The sequence below is a fragment of the Furipterus horrens genome, unplaced genomic scaffold, assembly GCF_987537825.1.
Source record: "Furipterus horrens unplaced genomic scaffold, mFurHor1.1.pri manual_scaffold_3, whole genome shotgun sequence".
Classification (NCBI taxonomy): Eukaryota; Metazoa; Chordata; class Mammalia; order Chiroptera; family Furipteridae; genus Furipterus; species Furipterus horrens.
In genome coordinates this window covers 76,503,112-76,518,956 of record NW_028327173.1, presented here as the reverse complement: position 1 = coordinate 76,518,956, position 15,845 = coordinate 76,503,112, and the positions used below count along the sequence as shown (strand labels likewise).

The 15,845-nt window shown below is 39.6% G+C and overlaps 1 protein-coding gene across 4 annotated transcripts in view; it reads left to right on the top strand.

The window, feature by feature from the left end:
* CDKAL1 (CDKAL1 threonylcarbamoyladenosine tRNA methylthiotransferase) overlaps positions 1 to 15,845 on the top strand; it is a 638,543-nt gene that overhangs the window by 166,817 nt on the left and 455,881 nt on the right. The window lies entirely within an intron of this gene.

The following is a 15,845-nucleotide window of genomic DNA, read 5'->3' as shown; positions in this document are numbered from 1 at the left end:
GGGTAAAAATGTAACTGAAACATTTATGCAGTATATGGAGAAGATGCTGTGACTGATCAAACGTGTCAAAATTGGTTTGTGAAGTTTCTTGGTACTATTGATATTTTGGCCAAATAATTCTTTGCTGAGGGGTTGTCTTATGTATTGCAAGATGTTTAGCAGCACCCTGGCCTCTACCCGCTAGAAGCCAATAGCAGGAGATAGGTGATATACTCAAAATATCCAAATCAATAAAGTTATTGGTGAAAATGAAAAAATGTGTTGTTCGTACAGAAGGTCCATAGTCACATGAAAGAATCCTCAACATCACTAGCCATCAGAGAGATGCAAATAAAAACCACAATGAGATACCACTTTACACCAGTCAGAATGGCCATGATCAACAAATCAACAAACAACAAGTGCTGGCGAGGATGTGGAGAAATGGGAACCCTACTGCACTGTTGGTGGGAATGCAGACTGGTGCAGCCACTATGGAAAACAGTATGGAATTACCTCAAAAAACTAAAAATGGAACTGCCTTTTGAACCAGCGATACCACTGCTTGGATTATACCTGAAAACTCCTAAAACCCTAATTCAAAAGAACCTATGCACCCCTATGTTCATTGCAGCACTGTTTACAATAGCTAAGTGCTGGAAACATCCTAAGTGCCCATCTGTAGATGAGTGGATCAAAAAACTGTGGTATATTTACACAATGGAATACTATGCAGCAGAGAGAAAGAAGGAACTCCTGCCATTTGCGACAACATGGATGGAACTAGAGAGAATTATGCTTAGTGAAATAAGCCAGGCAATGAAAGAAAAATACCTTATGATATCACCTAATACAGGAAACGAAGGAACAACACAAACAAATTAAATAGAACAAGGAACAGAATAACAGTTATTAGGGGGGAGGGAGGAGGGAGAGAAGGGGGATAAGTAAGGGAAGGGTTTAGTCAAGGAACGTGTATAAATGACTCATGGACATGGACAATGGGGAGGGATATGATTGTGGGAAGGGGTGGGCTGGGTGGGGGGGGGAGCAATGGGGGAAAAATGGGACAACTGTAATTGAAAAACAAAATAAAAATTTATATATAAAAAAAGATGTAAATATTGAAACATTATTCAACAACAAAAAAAAAAAAAAAAAAAAAAGGAAAGAAAGAAAAGAAAAAATGTGTCGTTTATTTTAAGGAAAAATCCATACGGACTTTTTGGCCTTCCCAGTAAAACAGACCTAATGGGTAACTTAGTGGGAACTTTCACTGTTAAAGGTGACCTCCTCTTTGTCCCAGCAGAAAACAATTTGGGTTGCTACCTGAATCTGTGTCTGCTGGGCTGCAGCTTCTTTTGCTCAAATAAATGATTTTTTATTCTTTATTGTAATCTAAAATTGATTTTGGTTCACAAAATGAATCGTATCTAGGCGTTGTCCTCAAGAAGCTTGTCTTCTTATAGGGAAAGGATGTCTATTGAAACAACTATATATTATCTGTCAGTGGCATAAGAACAGTACAGATCATTTGGGATAGTGATTCATTTTGAATTAGCTAGTTCAACAGGAGTGTTAAATATGAGTGTTTTATATCACCCTAAAATACTGGTATTCTTTGCTTCTTGCTCCTCCGTTGGAACCTCTTGATCCTACAGGAGTTATTGCTTGCTGAAGCTCAGTTATGTCAGCTTTGAAGGAAGTTAATCTATTCTGTTGCCTCTGTCCTGTAGGTGGGACTTCCATGATCATGTAAATTAGCCTAGGATATTATCCTCTCAGACTTTTTTCCTTTCCTAGTTACATATGTCTCTTGCTTGGCCACTTCTTATTGTATTTTTTAAAAATAACAAAGCACTTTTTTGTTACACCTCCAGGAGATCAGTTTTTGTATTAACTACTGTCTCTGGAAAAACAACTTTGAAAAAGATGTAAAAACCTCAAAAAGTCTGTTTAGAAACCTGTTATAAATTAAATGTTTAAAACAACTCTTTATTCAGATTATATAGGCAATTCTAAATTCTAAATTTGTCTGGGTCTCTCATCAGAAACAAAGTTGGGATCTAATAGTACTCCAGCTCAAATTTTATTCTGGATGGAGCCCAAGTATGCATTTTCCTTCAGAATTTTTTTTTTAATTTAATTAATTTTTTAGTTAGAACCAGAACAGTAAATTTTCCTTATTTCTTCCTCAAAATATAACGTGGATTCATGTTGTAAAATAATTTTAGTGTTTTTTGGTAAATGTGGTCATTAAAGTACAGTGAGATGTGCAAATTGAATTAAATAAATGTAACAGCTGATTGGGTGACTCTTCTTAATGTCACTTTATTAAGGTCTGATATACTGATATACTTTTGAGTTCTTTTCTTCTTTCTTTTTCTTTCTTTTTCATTTTCCTTCCACTTTTTGTTTCTTTCCTCTGCTGAGGCTATGAGTAGTGTCAGGATAGTTATCTTAGGGGAAATGGACAGACTTGCTTTTCATTTTATGGGGATATTCTTCATAATAGAAATAGGCACATGTCATAAACTTAGGTTATTTTTTTATGTTAATCCTTTTATGGAAGGGTTGTTTTACTTACTTTAGCTTAACAAGAAGGAAGTGATTGATTCAAATGCTACGTGCTGCGCGAGTCTTAAGTGCAGTGTTAAATGTAGTGAGGTATCATGTACATTGTTCCGCTTTTCACTAATTTTCCCCAATTTTGGATCTGAAAGTGACACGGAAATACCATTGAACCTTAAACTTCATGATATAAGGGAGGGAAAAAGAAAATCTTTTTGTATGTTTTCTCTTAGGTTCAATGGTTGGGGCTTGAGAATCAAACTGAAAAAAGAAAAAGGAAATTTCAGTAAGCATGAGAATTCACAAAGAAATGTGACTACAGGAGGCAATTAGAATTTGAAGGTCATATACCATTTTTACAAAGGGATTAAGAGTGGAGAAGACTTTAAACAAAAGAAAAAGTTCTGGGTTTCTTGGGGATGGGTGGATTATAGGAAGGTGATTAGGACATACATGGTAATTGGTTGTTTAATGGGGTTTGATATGCAGAGCAGAGTTGTCTCTGGAGTAGTTCTCTTTCTGGTACTAGAGAGGGAGGTAACTTTCCAAATGGAAATTTATGTCTTGCTTTTAGCCAGATTGGGGAGGAGAGAGAGCTTTTCCCACTGAGTCTGCCGTTTCTAAAATGCTTTCAGCTCAAATAATCCTTATGCCAAAGTGGCATACTTTGGGATGGCATATTCTGGTGCCCTTCAATGAGAAAAGAAGGTTCTACTAATCCTTTTTTTGAGTCTGCGGTGACTTCTTCCCTGTTCAAACTCAGAGCACTACTTTTCTTTTGCATTATTTCATTTAAAAATAGTAATATTAAGGTATGCTTTATAATGTATACTGTATATTAGTATGATTTATATACAATTGTATGTATTTTTGTATTTGGGTACATTTCTGTCTCTCTTTCTTTTTTTCTTTTTTCCACTGGTGGATCCCTTGATAAATAGTTTGGTGTCCACTAGTCTATAAACTTGCTTGTACTTATTGTTGAACTATCCATTTACTTAAAGTGTACTGTTATATTTCTATTCAATTTGCATATTTCTCTTTTAGCTTTTTCAGCTTCGTGTGTATTCCTTGAAGCACAACTTCCTCTTAATATTCAACAGGCCTCTAAGTATATATTGTACACATAATAGGCAGAAAATATTTTATAAATGGATTTGTGAAAATCTTAGATAAGATGAAGCTGTTGATAGTCACCCCTTACTCCAGAAATTTTTGTACATTTGTTGCATAGCAGTTAGAAATGGTAGCGGTAGATTGAGTTAAAAAGTTAAATAACATATTGAGAAGTAGTAGCTGACACAAAAGAGAAGAATCCAAATTTGGCTTACTGAGGTTATTTACCATGGGGCCACTCAGCGTTATGGATCTTGGTAAGCTCTGGCTTAGAACATCATTATGTCTACACAAAGGGCAGTGATGGATGACTGCCAGTACTGTCTTCATTTTGACCACTGGCAAGATACTTAATCTTGCCTACCCTCCGTTTCCTCTTTCATAATATGAAATGACAGGGCTGGAAAGTTTTGATGATCTCTTACAGATGTCAGATTCTGTATCTACAGTGATTATCAAAGGTAATCAACTAGCGATTCGATGACATTCACTATATATATAACATTATGTCGTCGTCGTCGGCAGCCGTCCGTCTCGAGAGACGATGGTGTACCTTCTTAAGAGTCTATCTGCACCGCCGAGAATGGCTGTGCAGTCTGACTCGGGAGTGACACAGTATCTGTCTCCTCCCGTGTTGAATCGACATCTTGCGATGACGCTGGAGTGTCCTCTCCAGTGAAGCTGAAGCTACAGAGCCTGGGCAGGGTGATATGGAGGGTCTGCTGTTGCCCATGCAGCAGACCCCCCCTCTCTTTGCAGCTGAAGGATCCAAGGGAAAGACCGAGTCAATACAGCTTGGCTTCAGGTGCGCCGCAGGAGTTGCCGGTGTTGACTACAACGTCAAATCGCCTTAGGGACTCCGGCTCCGGATTTTCTGTCGGGGTTTACTCCCTTAGCCTTTCCCCTGAAGAGGTATGCCACAAGGCAGCGGAGGTTTTTTGGAGTCAGAGTTTTCCTTCTCTGATGTGCCCTGACTGGAAGATCGAACCAGCGACACTTAGCTCGCAGGCCGACGCTCAATCCACTGAGCCAAACCAGCCAGGTTCTAACATTATGTAATCATTAAATATATAATCATTATATATATAATATGAGGTCTGTCTGGAAAAAGTCCAGCCGTTGTTAATATAGTGAGAATCGTTTGCATATTGTTGTAACCTGGCAGCCAAGGAGAGTGGACTGGAACATGCATGTGTGAACAATGATGACTTTACTGTACTAGTCAGTGGGGACAGTAGACGCCCTTGAGTGAGCATGTGTCCTATGTGGCCATCACATTCAAAATGACTGAGCAAGTAGAGCAGCAGATCTGCATCAAATTTTGCGTTAAGCTTCCACATTCCTCCGCAGAAGCTATTCGAATGATTTAAAATGGCCTTTGGGGACAATGCAATGAGTGCAGAGTAAATGACAGTGTGGCACAAACACTTCAAAGATGGTTGAGAATCTGTTGAAAATGATGCACATTCTGGAAGGCCTTCAACAAGCAGAACACCTGAGACTGTGGAATGTTTATGGGCTGCAATCAAGTAGGTCCCAAGGCCTACTTTTAAGGGGACTGAGGCGTCATTGTCCTGTGTAGTACAATGTTTCTTATATCAGGTATCTTCTTCAATTAATGGCTCTTTTTCATATTATATGACTGGATACTTTATGGATAGACTAATACAGACACACACACATACGGACACACAGATGAGAAATGTAAGCATGTATTGTAGAAACATTTCCTTTAGAATGGTTCCATATTTTTTTGACCAAACATGATTTGGGATGTAGACCAGCATAGGGGATAAAGCTTTGGGAGGTGAAAGGAGACAAATTTGGGTGAATGATTTGAAGCTATCTGAAGTAGAGTTTAATAATAAGAACATATGGGCTAAAACAGGTATTCATTAATTAAACAGGAAAATTTGAAATAACTCTGCTTCTGAGGAGATAAAGTAGGAGTCACATGTCCACTTATTAGGAATATTATAGAAAATATTGACCATTTTGGTAAAATATGGTCAATTGGGAAACGTTTCTATCTAAGAGGAGCTCTACCAGTGTTGGGAAGCTCTTTGAAGTTACCTAGAACAAAATGGAATATATATGGGGAGGGTTATGGCATATACATCATCCTAAATGGTCCCAGGCCTGGGGTGATGCCTTACCACAGCTTCCGGGGAATTCTTTCCCATGCCTATTTTGATGTCAGGCTTTTAAGTGTCTTCTTTATTTTCTTAATTCCTATTTAACAAAGATAGTGGTTATATGCAAATTGGAATATTTCCTTTCAGAATTTATTCTGTGCATATGCCTTCTTGATACCTTCTTTATAAAAATGGGATAAACTTTACACTCTGTTCTATAACTTGGTGTTTTCTATAATCTTATGTATTGCAGACATATATCCATGTCAGTATTTGTAGATTTTCACCATTCTTTTAAATAATAGTAAACATTTATGAAAGTCCTTACTGTGTGCTAGCATTTTTTAAAGTGCATTTTATTTACTAACATATTTAACTCTCACAATGACTTCATGAGGTAGAAACTTATATTACAAATGCAGAAATTAAAGCACAGAGAGGTGAGATAATTTGCATACCTACAATTGCATAGTAAATAGAAGAGACAGTATTTGGACCCAGATAATCTGGCTCCAGAGTCTGCTTCTTAACCACTTCATTACTATGTTTCTCAAATGACCGTGACATTCCTTTATATGCCTGTGCCCTCCTTCATTTAACTGCTTCTTCATGGTTAGATTTGCAATGCCTTCCCTTCCCATTTTATGCTCCTGCGATGTACGGCTCTGTTCTAAGTCTACTCATACCTTTATGAACCAAAACACACCAAAATCACACTTGGTGGGGGGGGAGGGGTAGGCGAGGAGCAGACTATTAAAAATTTAAGAAAATTATATAGTGTACGAGAAGGTGAGAGGTAGTATGAAGAAGGACAAAGCAGCAGTGAGAATCTTGGTGCGGCTATGGTAATGTAACAATTTAAAACAGGCTTAGAAGATGACATGTGAGCAAAGGCCTAGCAGTTGTGAGCCTTGAGGAAACCTGGGCAAAAATGCATCAGTAGAGCAAATGGCAACTGCAAAGACCTAAAGTGGGAGCCTGTCTGCCGTTTTCCAGGAACACTTAGAAGACCTATGTAGCTGCAGTAGGCTTGGTAGGAAAAGAGTAGTAGTAGTTAAAGGAGATGCAGGGAAATAGGAAAGGAGGAATGGCTAGGTAATATAGAGCCTTTTGGCCATCTTTAAGATCTTTGACTTTTAATGAGAGAAGATTTTGAGGGAGAGGAGTGCTGTGGTCTGGTTTATATTTTAAAAAGATTATTCTGGCTGCTGTGTTGAGACTAGACTATAAGGGAACAAAGGTGGAAAGAAGCAGGGGAAAATCTTAGTGGCTTAAGCCAGGGTGGGAGCAGTGGGGGTAGTAAAAAGTGGTTGGAACATGGACATATTTCCAAGGTACAGCCAGAAGGATGTGCTGATGGATTGGGTGTGAGAGAACAAGACAATTAAGCATAATTCCAAGATTTTTGTAAAGAACAATTGGAAGGATACACATGCTATTAATTTATTGATCATTAACTTGCATGTGTCTTTTTTTAAAGTATATTTTATTGATTATGTTGTTACAGTAGTTCCATTTTTCCCCCTTTGCTCCCCTCTGCCCAGTACTCCCATTTCCTCCAGCAATCCCACCCCACTTAGTTCATGTCCATGGGTCATGCATATCAGTTCTTTGGTTTCACCCTTACCTATATTAGTCTTAACTTACCCCTGTCTATGGTACCAACTGATTATGCTTCTTAATCCCTGCACCATTTCCTCATTTCTCCCACTTCCCTCTCCCAGCTGATAACCCTCCAAATGACCCCTATACCTATGATTCTGTTCCTATTCTGGTTTGCTTAGTTGGATTTTGTTTTCATTTTTTCAGATTTGGTTGTTGATAGTTGTGAGTTTGTTGTCATTTTAGTATTCATAGTTTTTATCTTTTTTTTAAGTAAGTCCCTTTGACATTTCATATAATAATGGCTTGGTGATAATGAACTCCTTTAGCTTCACCTTGTCTGGGAAGCACTTTATCTGTTCTTCCATTCCAAATGATAGCTTTGCTGGATAGAGTAATGCTGGTTGCAGGTTGCCTTTCATCATATTGAATACTGCTTGCCAGTCCCTTCCTGCCTGCAATGTGTCCTCTGAGAAATCAGCTGATAGTTCTATAAGCATCCCCCTGTAGGCAACTCTCTGCCTCTCTCTTGCTGCCCCCAGGACTCTGTCTTTATCTTTCACCTTTGGCATCTCAATCATGATGTGTCCTGGTGTGGTCCCCTCTGGGTCCAGCTTGCCTGGGACCCTCCGGGCTTCCCGGACCTGTATGTCCATCTCCTTTGCAAAATTTGGGAAGTTTTCCTCATTTTTTTCAATTCTTGCTTCCTCATTCTGTACTGCTTGACTGTTTTTTTCTTCCTTCTGTTCCAAATCATTGATTTGAATCCCGGTTTCCTTCCCTTCAGCAATGGTTTTTTGTGGATTTTCCTTGGTTTCACTTAGCATAGCCTTCACTTCTTCTCTTATGCATTTGCCGTACTCAAGCATATGTATCAAGCCTGTGAGCATCTTTATCACCCGTGTTTTGAATTCTGTGTGTTAGGTTGTCTGTCTCCTCATCTGTTAGGTTGGCTATCTTCTCGTCGCTTAGTTCTCCCACTGCAACCTTGATTTGTTGCCCCTTTTGGGCCGTACTTCTCTGTCCCCTCATTCTGACAGGCTCCTGTTTTTGTTTGTCTCCGTGTCCCAGGTAGAGTTGTCGCTCCTGGTATGTTGTAAGGTGCAGAGCCTTAGGGATTCTTCAGTACAGGGCAACCTGTTTCACCACATTGTGGCACTGTATGTGGGGGAGGGGTCTGAGAGGGAACAATGCCTTCTGCCCAGCACTCACCCCTTTTCCAGGCACCTCTCCCACTTCCGCACCGGACTGGTGCCGCTCTATCTGCTGCTCTGGCTGTCGTTCCCAGAGTAGGTGGGTCTGTGGGTGTTCTAGGACCGTGGGGGCCCTTCAAACAAGCGAACTCTGCTAAGAGACCAGCAGTTTCTGCCTCCACCCCAAACCTCACTGGTCTGCCCAGTCAGAAACAATGAGGCTTGATTTTCCCCAGTGCTGGGACTGTGAGCTGAGAGGACCACTGTTTAGTTGGGAATGCTTCACAGGTGTTCCTCCTGACTTTTAAAAACGTGTGACTGCGCTTTCCGCTGGCCTGCCGCTTCCGCCGCTGTTGCCACTACCACACCGTGTCCTCTCTGCTCCGGTTCCGCCCCCCCTACCTGTCTGGATGAGTATTTCTTCTTTATATCTTTGTTTGCTGGACTTCCATGCAGTTTGCTGGAACTTCTGGTTGTTTCTAGTTTTGAGGTAGTTGTATTCCTTCTGAGTTGTGGAGGGAGACGCAGCGTGTCTGTCTACTGATCTTCTTTTTCTTAAATAAGTCCCTTTAACATTTCATATAATAAGGGATTCATGATGGTGAACTCTTTTGGCTTTACCTTGTCTGGGAAGTACTCTTTCTACCCTTCCATTCTAAATGATAGCTTTGCTGGATAGAGTAATCTTGGTTATAGGTTCTTGCTTTTCATCACTTTGGATACTTGCTGACAGTCTCTTCTTGCCTACAAAATTTCTTTTGAGAGATCAGCTGTTAGTCTTAATAGGCACCCCTTTGTAAGCAACACTGTTCTTTTCTCTTGCTGCTTTTAAGATTCTCTCTTTACTTTTAACCTTTGGCATTTTAATTATGATGTGTCTTGGTGTGGTCCTCTTTGGGTCTAGCTTGTTTGGGACTCTCTGTGCTTTCTGGACTTGTATGTGTATTTCCTTCACCAAATACGGGAAGTTTTTCTTCATTATTTTTTCATATAAGCTTTCAATTTCTTGCTCTTTCTCTTCTCCTTCTGGAATCCCTATGATTCAGTTGCTGGCATGTTTAGAGTTGTCTCAGAGGTTCCTAAGCCTGTCCTTATGTTTTTCAATTATTGTTTTTTCATTCTGTACTGGTTGACTGTCCTTATGTTCCAAATCATTGATTTGAACCCCGGTTTTCTTTCTTTCACTACTGGTTTTGCGTGGATTTTCTTTGGTTTCATTTAGTGTAGCCTTCCCTTCTTCCCTTATGTGTTTGCTGTACTCAATAATTGCTGTGAGTATCATTATCACCAGTGTTTAGAACTTGACATCTATTAGGTTGGCTGTCTCCTTGTCTGTGAGGTTGGCTATCTCCTTGTCACTTAGTTCTCCCAGTAGAACCTTGACTTGTTTCCTCTTTTGGGTCATACTTCTCTGTCTCCTTCTCTTGAACACCTCCTGTGTTTGCTTCTGTGTCTTAGATAGAGCTGTCACACCTGTTATATTGTAATGGGCGGAGCCTTAGGCATTTGTCAGTATGGGGTGATCCATTTTAGCATGTTGTGGCACTGTATGTGCGGGAGGGGTCTGAGAGGCAACAATGTCGCTTGCTCAGCAATCATTCCTTTTCCAGGTACTTCTCCCAATTCTGTATGGGACTGGGACCCCTCTAGCTGTTGCCCTGGCCATTGTTCCCAGAGTGAGTGGGTCTGTGGATGTTCTAGGACTGTGGGGGCTCTCTAAACAAGCAGATTCTGCTGAGATACTGGCAGTTTCTTCCTTCACTCCCGACCCCACTGGTTTTCACAGCCAGACACAATGAGGCTTTATTTTCTCTGGCACTGGAACTGTGAGCTGCACGGTCTGGTCTGGTCTGGTGCTGGGGCTGGGAGCACTCCCCAGGTATCCCTCTTAACTTTTATCATGTGTGACTGAGCTGTTGCCGCTGTTGACACTGCTGCCTCCACATCACATCCTCTACCCTGGCTCCACCCCTCCTGCCTGTATGGATGAGTATTTCTTCTTTATGTATTTTGGACTTCCATGCAGCTCAAACTTTTGGTTGTCTCTAGTTTTGAAGTAGTTGAAAATTCCTTCTTAGTTGTGGAGGGAGATGTAGTGTGTCTTGGCCAGAAGTCCCTAAACGGTCATTTTTATAGGTGAACCAAGAACTTATATTGGTAGTAAGCACAATAAAGAAAAGCTATTGACCTGGAATCAAGTGGGAATTTTTTGACTGGTTTTTATCTGCCTTAGGTGACCACTCTGTTTTGCCACTGAAATAGAGACATTTGTACCCTTTGGACCCCTCCTTTCTAGGTGCAATGAAGACTACATTCTTTCTTCCTATGGGGCATAAAATGTGCCCTATAAAATATTGGTTAAGATAATGTTCAGTCTTGTGATCCTGAGATTATATTACACTTCAGTGCTTTGATTTGAATGTCTCAAGATATCTCTGGTTACAGGTGTCAGTATATCTGCTTGGATTACTTTTCAAATAAGTGAATCCCATCAAGCCTTAGAGTTACTTTATTTTCAGTGTTTGGCAGCTTCTTGCTTAACTCAACAAGTCCTGGCAATAGCCAGGTCAGTAGAGTTGCATTGCCATGAGAAACCATTTCATCCTTAACAGGTTGTTCCAGAATTTGGGAAGGACATCATAGTTATTGAAGTGTATCACAATCACAGATCCTTAGTTGTTTTCTCTTACATTATTCGCTGAGTTGTTTTTTATGGATTTCACATAGCTACACGCCTGCACATAAATAAATAAATACTTAAAATAGGTATCCTTTCCCTTGAATATTTGAATGCAGACAGTAATCCCATGCAGAATAGTTAAGAGTATGCTTGCTTTGTACAGAAGCAGACTAATATGACCCTCTTTCTGGTGTTGTTGTGAGGAAGTTTTTAAGAGTGTATTTATACATTTAGAAATAAAAAATCAGAAATATAATTTAAAACAGTTTCATGAACAAAATTTCTGGTTTAAGACTTAGATGTTATTTTGTATTTTTATATAGATTAAATATCAATTGTCACGAAAAAGATAAGGAATAAGAGAAACATGGAGAAACATTTTCTTACCTGCTGCTTGTAGAGAACTATGTTTTTTCTTGATATTTACATGAACTCCTCTTATATTAGACTGTTATTTTGTTCATAAGACTCAGGAATAAGAAGTGTCAAATATTTAGTTGTGTTTCTACTTTGAAGACGTTTGATATATTATTTCTGTAAATTTCTGTGCTGTTTTAATCAAGAAATGCTTATTCCAGAGTTTATTACACAGTCAAACTCAAGTTTGATTTATGTTCTGAAATATAGTAGAAATATAACAGTCAAGGACCCAGCAGAACTTGGGTACTCATCCCAGCTCCACCACTAATTTCAGAAAGTGTGGAACTTTGGGCCTTGATCATTGCATGTTCTTGAATCTTAATTTCTCACTTGCGAAATAAGGGAATGATATTGTCATCCTTATGTGTTTTCTATGATGCTGTAAATTATAAGATTCTATACAAATTATTGTTTGCATTTGGTACTTGGCAAAAAGAGGGAAATATTTCTTTTTTTTTTTTTTTTTTTTTACAAAGAAAAGACCACTCAATTTTTATTTGAAATTTATGTGTAAGTTTTGATTATATGAGTAAATAAACAGTTTTTTTCCTTTCTTTATTTTTTTTTTTCAGATTTAATGTGTTTTATTGATTAAAATATTACATTTGTGCCCCTTTCCCTTCCCTCTGCTCCCCTCCACCCGGTGGCCCCCTCCCTCCAGTTGTCCCCCCCTTTTAGATTATGTCCATTAGTTGTGCTTACAGTTCCTCCCAACCTCTCTCCGTCTATTCCATTCCCTCCTACCATGATCCCCAATTCCTATATCATCTCCCTCCCTCTCCCCACTCCCCCTCCCTGTTGGCCTCCCCCCACTATGTTTCCCTTACCCACAGTTCCTTTTCCATTCTCGTTGCCTGTTTCGTTTGCCTTTGTTTCATCTCCCTAGCTTCTGTTTTTTAAACCAGTCCCTTTAACTTCTCATATAACAGTGGTTTGGATCTAATGAACTCTTTCAGTTTTATTTTGTCCTGGAAACACTTTCTCTGTCCTTCTATTCTGAATGACAATTTCGCTGGATAGAGTATTCGTGGTTGTAGGTTTTGGATTTTCATTACTTTGAATATTTCTTGCCAGTCCCTTCTTGTCTGTAGGGTTTCCCTTGAGAAGTCAGCTGATAGTCTAATTGGGACCCCTTTGTACATAATTCTTTTCTTCTCTCTTGCTGCTTTTAAGATTCTCTCTTTATCTTTAATTTTTGACATTTTGATTATAATGTGTCTTGGAGTGGTTCTCCCTGGGTCCAGTCTCTTGGGAACTCTCCTTGCTTCCTGGATCTGCAAGTCTATTCCCTTCCCCAAGTCTGGGAAGTTCTCCTTTATTATATTTTCACTCAATTTTTCAAGTTCTAGTTCATCTTCCTCATTCTCTGGCAAACCAATGATTCTTATGTTGGGCCTTTTATAGCTGTCCCAGAGGTTTCTGATCCTCTCATTGTTGCTTCCCATTTCCTCTCGCTGCATTGGTTGACTGCTTGTTCCTTCTCCATATTCCAGTTTGTTGAAATGGACTCTGGATTCCTCACCATCTGTCTCGTATGTGGTTTTGTTCCTTTCGTTATGAAAGTTTTTCGCTTCTTTCATATCTTTTTCCTGCTCTTTTGTGAATTCTGTAAGCCACCTGATGACAATGGCCCAGAACTGAGCCTCTGACAGGTTTCTTATCTGTTCATCTGTCAGGTTCTCTATCTGCTGCCTGGTGAGTTGTGTTACCGGGATCTCTATAGTTGCCTGCCTCATTTTGACAGATGCGTTTTGTTTTCCTGGGCCGGCTGTCGGGGGCAGGGGGCAGTGCCTGCGTACGCGTCACAAATCAGCGACCGCCGGCGCCTGCCTGTCCGCGACCTATTTCGCAGCTCTGTGGTGCTTTCTGTGGGGGCGGGGGTCCAAGATGGATTCACACAGTTATTCAGCTAGGAGACCGGGATCCGTCCTCCCGCCCCCCTGGGCCTCACTGTTCAAGGCGATGCTGCTGCTGCTCCCCAGCGCCCGGAGTCGCGCAAGCCAGGGGCTTGATTGGAGTCGCGCACGCCAGGGGCTTGATTACGTCCAGGATTTTTCGCCGCCCCGCCCCGCCGCTCGCAAACAGCTTTGCCTTCTTTAACTCTTACCTGCCCAAATGGCACCGCTGATTTATAACTTCATATGTTGGGCTTCCGTGTAGCTTTATTTTCTGGAATTTCTAGTTATCCTTTGTTTTAAAGTAGTTGTATTCCACTATAGTTGTAGAGGGAGACCTAGCGTGTCCGTCTAAGCCTCCATCTTGGCCGGAAGTCGGGAAATATTTCTTTATGTTTTCTGTATTACTCAAGTTAGAGCTCTAGACAAGGCAGTGCCTCTTTTAATTTAGAAATATTTTTCAATAGAAAAGTAATGAATATAATGAATTAACGTTATATTCAATTTTCATTTTAATTAACATTTCAAGGCTATCTAAAATGAAGACATGGAAATTCATACTATTTTAAAACTTCTTAAGGTATTCTTTTTATCAGCATTTATATTTTGAAAGGTACAGCTTTTAAAAATATACCTGTGCTGGATACGCTTCTAAAGTATTTTTTTCAGGCTTTTATTAACCTGAACACAACTCATTAGACAAAAAGAATAGGATGTAAGAAGAGAATGTTTAGAACAAGAATACTCTTTGAGAAAGTGCCTTAAAGCTTTTGCTACTTTATTTGGTCACATTAAGTACCAAAGTACTTAAAAAGTATGACATTAATATTCTGTAACTGGGGTATGAGTTTTGGCTTAGGTATTATAGTTCTGGTCAATTTTCTCATTTTAAGCCAAAGTCAGTAAAAGTATCAATAATATTTTAAATAAGTTACTTAATGAAGCATCTCTATTCTGAACTTTTCCTCTCTATTTTCTGGTGTTTTTTTTACTCCCTTAAAATCGTCCTTGGACTGTTTTATGACCCTATCTAATGTTTATACTGTCAACAGAACATTTTTTTTCTCAGTTGTTATATATTGGTTGTACTGTTTCCACATGTGTTATGTAACTAACTACATAATGGTTACCTTGACAAAATGCCATATAGATGCTAACCATGATGATTATTGTTGGTGTAATATTTTTGGTGGTGATGTTACCTCTTTTTTTGTTTTCCACACCAATATTTTTATCCTATTGGAATGTTTCCACATCTCTAACCAACATTAAAGTTTTGTACTCAATCGGATTCTCACTTTGGAACCTAAAACCTACCCCACGCTTCGCTCCTAGCCAGCTGACTTGTATTCCCACAGGCTTGATAGAGTTAGTGGATCCTCAGATTTAGTGTGGCCTATGTGAATTTCTTACCTTATGATTCCAGTTATCAGCCGTCTTCTCCTGACAGCTAATGCCTACCTTTTTATTTTCTTAGGCTAGGGTTCAGCAAACTCTGGTCTTTGGGTCAAATGTGATCTGCTGCTTGTTTTTGTAAATGATGTTATTGGAACACAGACACACCCATTTGGTTAAGTATTGCTTTTGGCTGCATTTGCTCTAAGGTGGCATAGTTAAGGACCTATTGCCCGCAAAGCCTACAGTATGTACTATCTGACCCTTTATAGAAAATGTTTGCTAATTCATGTCTTAGACGCAAAACCTTGGCATCACTTTTGATTCTTTCTCGGGGTTTCCCAAGTAAATTTTAGCAAGAGAACTAATCTCCTCCTCCCGCTACTCCCCCGCCTCCTCTTTCTCATCTGTCTCTGTCTTTCTCTCTTTGGTGAATTTTTCACATGCATTCAGGACCTCACATCCCTTTGCAAAAGGTATTCAATTAATATCCCCCTCTTTTGGCTTCTTTTTCACTTTTATTTCATTTTACACCTTGTCACCAGTGTCATGTTCTTAAAGTTTGGTTCTACTCTGTGTCTACTCTGCCACCCAAAGTTGAGAGATTTACCCAATGCCCACTAAATTAAATACTATCCAGCCTCTGTCTTGAGGTTCCTTCCACAACATATGCCCTATCAGACTCCTTTATACAGAAATTCTTTTTGCAATGAAATATTTTCTTTCTATTCTCTCCCTTCTTGTCTTTGTCCATGATGTAACAACGGCCGGAGCTTTCTCTGCCTCCATTTTCATCCTCTTCCCTTTAAAATTTCCCCTGATTTTTTGGTGAAACTTTTTATGTACTGTCTTTCCCTAA